Raw genomic sequence first — 6,499 nt, forward strand, 5'->3', positions numbered from 1 at the left:
AGTTGCTCCACGTCAGTCTGCATAAACACTCCTGCCTGCTTCTCCTGCCTGTGCTGCCAGATTTTCCTTAATGTCTCCTCGTTTTTCCAGTTGTGAGTGATTGCTCAAGAGATCTCCTGGCTCATCATCATGCTCATCTCTAAGGCATATGTATAAAAGTATGGGTGCGGGTCTGCTCCTCTTCATAAAACTCCTCTTCATAAATTAAATTTAATTGAATTTGCTCACACAGCACCAGCCACAGGTGGCAGAGCCAAAGCATGTGGCTGTTTAATATTCATTGGGCATAGATGTAAAAGTTTTCTTTTCTAAAATAGCCTTGCACAGCGCAATGCTGCTCCGTTTTCCCTAAACCTTAGCGGGAGGCTGGAATTTAATATTTCCTTTGATTATCTCCCCAACTTCCACTGGCTTAGCTAAGAAGTAGAAGACCCTCGTTGTGTGTAAAACCTGCTTTGAGGACAGATCCTGGCACATTATTTGCAGTTTTCAATTCTGTAGTCTGCTGCGACAGAATTATGTCTTTGAAGCACCAACACGGGAACAAGAAATTTTGCTTTTGTTTTGAAACAGGATGCGTTTCTGTGGTACTTGTGCGTCTATTTGTGTGATGAGTTTTAAGAGGAAAAAATAGTTTTCCCTGTAAAATTTTGGCAGGTAGATTCATGGATCTCTTTGGCAACTCTTCCTATTAATTTAGTGCAGTTTTCTTCACCATCTCAATTACACCTTAGAAGAAAAAAATGAGAATATGGTCCCACTTGGGTCCACAATACTTAAATCACCATGAAATACGTTTCAGTAAGTTAAACCAGAAAGACCCCAACCTTTTTCCTTGTTAAGTGGGAAGCTGCAATAATACAAGGTGGGATGGCATGCTCCGGCTCAGGGAAGTTAACAGCAGGGAAGACATCACCCAACAGCACACAGGTGGGCACTGGGAGCATCCCCGTGGCACCAGGGAAACAGGGGGCTTGGTTGCAAAGGGGTGCCTGGGCATGGCTGAGCTGGTGCATCCCCAAGCTGTGGCCAAGGGGCTCTGCTGATGCCCACCTGGGAGCTGGTGCAGGCACCACTGCTGCGGGGCTCCAAGCTGTGTTGCCGGTGCAACCATAGGGACATCCATTATATATAATGGGTGTCAATAATACATGGGAGGATAATGTTTCTGTCCTGCTGGAGGACTTCTGGTGTCAAAGCTGCTGAGCGGTGGTGGATACAGCATCCCGCCCACACTGGCACTGAGACATGGTGGGACAAGTGGAGTGACTGGACTGTGCCCACTGAACATCCCTAGGGCACATTAAAATCTATAGGTGACCCAGAGTGTGCCAGCGCAGCTGTACCCATGCCAGGATGGACTCAACAGTGGGATTTTGCAGCCAGCTGGATAGTGAGCAGTCAAAGCTCATTAGCAGGAAGGCTATTTAATTCCATTGGAGAATATCCCACCTTGTTTGTGTATTCATCTCTTTGTCGGGTGCACCTTTTGCGTTGCAGTTGTGAGGCAGCTGAGAGCATCTTGTGGATTACCTGCCATCACAATATTTTCCTTTACACAGGTGCATTTACTTTATGACCACAGGGGTATTTCCCTCTTCACTGTAGAGGCTCTTACTGATTTACCTGTGCCCATGCCTAAACTAACTGGATATTATCAGTGAGCCCTGCATTCCTCCAGCCCCCCAGCATGGCACAGCTACTTACATCAGCCCCAAAACTCTATTCCCTAAATTATTCAGAATTACTGCTTTTGCTTCATTTCTTCTCTGAAGTCAAGCACACTTCAGAGGGCACTAAAAATAAATAGTTTTGCTGAGAACTGAATGTATGCTTTAAAGGAGATGGCTCCCATCACTTTTGCCTGTGCAGAGGAAAGCCTAACCCTGTCTTTGCACACCCTGTTACTGGTGTCACCCAGCCAGGGTAAGGGGCTTGGTGGCACCACGGGGGCTTGGCTTCAAGGAGAAAATGAGCAGCAGAAGTAGCAAAATTCTGAAAAAAATCCCAATTGCCCATGTGCAGCTTCTGTCTTCATATATTTTTTTATTTAAAAAAAATTCCAGAAAGCACCCAAGGTCCTGAGCAGAGGGTCCCAAGGATGCCTTGTAAGCACTGGCTGGGGGCTGCCAGTGGGCTCCTGCCAGACCAGGAGCTCCAAGACCTCCTTCTTGGGATGCAGCAATCTTTTCAGTATAGCCTTAATTTTTATTTGTGGGATAAAATGGCCTGGATGGAATTTACTTGGTATCAAGCTGCCCCCTTGCTGGGTCCGCTCAAACCAGCATGGGCATCTCCCAGCCAACGGAGCAGTTTTAGCAACAAGCAACACCTCACGCTTGTTCTTAGCCTTGTTTCTAAGCAGTGCTTTATAAGCAGGAGCCCATATTGGTTAATGCCATGAAACATTAATGACTTAGCAGATGAGCTGCGGTCCTCCTGCAGAGCAGCTCACAGCTCCCCAGCAGCCAGCATGGCACAGGATAAGCCTGGTGGTGCTTTGCTTAGGGGAGGCACAAGTGTTAAAGCCAAATTCAAGTCGTACCTGAAGCCAGCTGAAAAATATGACAAAGAAAAAAGGTAGGTAAAAAGGAGATGCAGAGCCTGAGATTTTGGTTAGATGGCTCTGCAATGAAGTCCGAGGTAGGAAATTTGGAGGAGTGGAAGATCCGCTCATCTGATGGCTGCTACATCTTGCACTGAAGTCCCCTGACTGCGTGCAGAGTAGAGTTTTTCTCTACCTGAATACAGCAGGTTGAAAAAGATGTTGCTTTTGTCATTTGCTTGATGTAAAGGAGATTTGCATGGGGGTACACAGGCAGAGCTGAGCTGTGACGTGCAGCAGCTCCCAGCCGGACTGGCCTGCTTCTTGGCTTTGGACCAGCTCCATGCTGCCCTGGGCTGCTCCCTCCCTAAACCCCGGCCTAACCAGCTCACGGGGTTTGGCCAGGGGTGGCTGAGCCAAGCAGCTGCGGAGCCCCCTCTACCATCCGAAGCTGCTGCCAAGGCCAGCCGCATCCCAATGTGTCAGATTTAGGCAGCAATTCTTGCAACACCCCTCCCCAGCTCCTGCTTTCCACCCAGCTCAACTCAACCCTGTCTGTAGGATCGGAGCCTTTGGGTTGAATAAATTCAGTTGGTGAACTTTTAAAATGAGTATTAAATTTCCCAGGAGCATGCTAAGGCTAAATTAGAACTACTATCTTTGCATGAAACAGCAACGTAGGAATGCAGGGGGTTCGTTCCCGCTTTGGTAAGTGTTTCATGTCGGCTTGGCAAACTGTGCCTCAGCAATGCCAAGAAATCCCCTCACCTCCTCAAGGAGGAGCAAAATTAGAATAATGAGCTGGGTTATAATTAATTGTGCTCTGGGGACATGTTCTCACGATGTCTGGTGCTTCTGGTGGGAATTTTCTACAGGGAGCATCCCAATATATGAGAGGCTTCAGGTATGCTCCTGCCTGCATTCCTGAACTAGGTTATTGGGTTGCTCGAAGAGATAGGAGGGGGAGTTAAATTTTTGCTGGGATTTGGGGGATTTTTTAGCCATCTTACAGATGTAGGTTAAATATTTGCTCAGGGCAGAACAAATGTCTAATGCAAAAGGCCCCGCTCAGCAATATGTTTCGATTGCTGGAGCTTCCCTTCACCCAAGTAAAAGGCGAATTAACCTGCCTGACTTAATAGCATCACAACAGCGACAGAAAAGGCTGGGCTAAAAGCAAATTGCTAAACCCGTGCCAGGGTCACTGTCCCCCGGCAGCGTGCCCCATGGCAGGCTGGTGCTGCCAGTGCTGTCAGCGGAGGGCAGCTGTGTTTTAGCACTGATGGTTATCGATATATTGAGCCTTCCCACTACCTGCTGGGCACTCTCAGGAGGGTGCTGCTGGCATGAGCCCTGCTAGTTGCTGCCTTTTCTCTGCCTGCCTGCAAAGCAGCGTTTCTAAAAATATCTTCAGTGATATCATCAGCCAGTGCTTGCTCAGGTCATGGAGATGTGACATCCAAGAAAAGAAGGACCAGAGCACTGCTGGGGGACCAGGCTATTATCCCAGCCAGCATTGGTGAATCCCTGCAGAGAGGGGAGTATATGCAGGGTACCCGCTGCCTGCATGGGCTCCCATGCTGCTCCTCTGCCTGCAGCCCCCCAGCCCATCTGGCAGCAAGTGGGCATTCCCTGGGATTTACAGCACTCCCTTGAGCTAAATAGCATTGCGGCCAAGGGAAATGCAGCTGATATCTGGCCACTGGCGTGCATCCAACCCTAAATAACCCCACTTTTGGATCCCTGGGGATCCTGTCCCTGGTGTGCTGGGGCTGCTGGAAAGCCACACTGTCCTCACCAAAAATGAGCCCCGCAGCTCGGAGGGGTGGGTTTTTCAATGCTCACACATGACTATTTGAATATGGCTGTTGGTACAAAACCCCTTCCGCATCTCAAATTTTGCTCTATGCTTATTCATTAAGTTATTTTTCTAAACTGGGGAATTCACACATACGCCTGGTTAATTTAGACTTATTTGATGTAATTGATACAACTTATGTGGATTGCATAATTGCAATACCATTAAAAACCCGAAGCATTCAAAAGCCAGGAAATTACTTACCTGTTAAAGTCATTTACATAAACATTTCTTTTACCCTTACAGCTCATACATGAAGTCAGTGATGATATGGCATTACAGTAGCTATTGGAAAGTAGAAAGTAGTTTTATGTGTGTCAATATTATCACCAAAGCAGCCGAAGGAGCTGCACAGATAATAGGATATTTATGCAAATCAACACAACTGCTTAGGGCCTCTACAGGTACATATATGTACGTATATACGTGCGTGTGTAGGCCCACACACCCAACCACGCCGAGGGCTCTGCGCTGGGAACGCCAATAAACCTCAGCTGAAGCAAAGGGGAGGCGCCACTTTGCAGAGGCTGGGATGTTTTCGCTGGGGTTTTTTCTGCTGCGCTGGCTGCAGCGGGAAGGGAGCCGCAGCGCAGAGGTGAAGGCAGCTGCCGGGCTAGGATGGCATTTGCTTGTCAGGGATGAGGCGCTGCGCCAGGGTCGGATGGCACGGGGACAGGGAGGTGACCCTTCCCACCCCCCTTTCCCTGGGGCAAGTGGCTTGTGTCCCGCCCCCACCCGGTGGCTCCCCATCAGCCCCCATCCATGGGGCTGGCTCGTAGCAAGGGATGGAGGGGCATGTCCTTGGAAAGTCTCCGAGGATGCCCAAGAGGGAGATGCTGGGATGAAAGGACAAGGCTGAATTCTGCTCGAAACCCGGCCAGGAGTGAGCAAAAGGCTGTGACTGAGCGCAGCAGGGTGGGAGGTGGAGGACTCCTGGCTGCAGGGCTGGCACCAAACCTGCATCTCCCAAGGGACCGCCACCCCTGCATCCCTGAACCCACGCAGGACCTGTGCACCCGTGGGTCAGCCCGACATCAGGCATGCGGGTGTGAGCCATCAGCACGGGGCACCTGCCGCCACCACCACGTCTGCCAAGTTAAGTTTTGTTGTGGGAAATATCCGGTACTGCCAGTTAATTACCATGAACAAGTCATGAGTAACTTGTGTCACCCAAACCAGCCATTAACATAATGATTGTATGTGCAGTACAGACAGGTAGATACAAATCACACCCTAAAAATGCGTATAAATTATATTTAAAGCAGAACATTTTATTGCCTTTCTGACACTAGGGCCTTTGGAGAGGTCTCGGGGCACATTGTGCTGTTTTCTTCATGCCCGCGGGTTAGAAACAGGTTGTTTTCCTGGTGAAATCTGGGTCCCCGGGCCCCGGTGAGCCTAGGGTGCTGGTTGGCATCAGTGCCAGCTGGTGCACCGGCATTTGAGAGCAGCGGGGACATGGTGGAGGGTGAGGGCACGGTTTGTCACCTCTGGTCCTTGGCATGTGGGCCACCAGCACCATGGTCACCTTCTTAGTGGTGCTGGTGGCTCTGTCCCCATTATTCCCTGGGGAAGAACGCCACAGCCACAGCCGTGCCAGGGTTTGGTGCTGGAGGAGAGAGGCAGGAGCACCCCAATGAGCTATGCCGGGAGCTGTGTGCGGGCAGGATGGGGGTACACTAGGGCTCCCTGAAGAGCACCAGGACTGGGGTGGGAAGGGCCAGGGACACACCGGGGGTACCAGCGACACACCGGGAGCCCCCCAGGGCTCTGACAAGGAGGAGTCAGGGGAGCACGGGGGGACTGGGACGCCCTGGGAAGGGCGGAGGGCACACGGGGGCTCCCGTGAGCTCCCCAGGCCTCCGGCAAGAGGGACTGGGGATGCACCGGGGACGCACCGGGAGCTCCCCGGGGCCGGGCCGGGGCCGTCCCCCCGGAGGCCCGTGCCCGCCGGGGCCGCCGCGGCCCGGTGCGGGTGGGGGGTTGCGGGGTGGGAGGGAAGCCCCGCCTCCGCCGCCCGTGGGGGGTTTCGAGGGTTTCCACGGCAACAGGAGGGGGCGGAGCTCAGCGTTTCCATTACCGAAGTGCCCGGGAGG

Source organism: Ciconia boyciana, chromosome 9, assembly GCF_034638445.1.
Source record: "Ciconia boyciana chromosome 9, ASM3463844v1, whole genome shotgun sequence".
Taxonomy (NCBI): Eukaryota; Metazoa; Chordata; class Aves; order Ciconiiformes; family Ciconiidae; genus Ciconia; species Ciconia boyciana.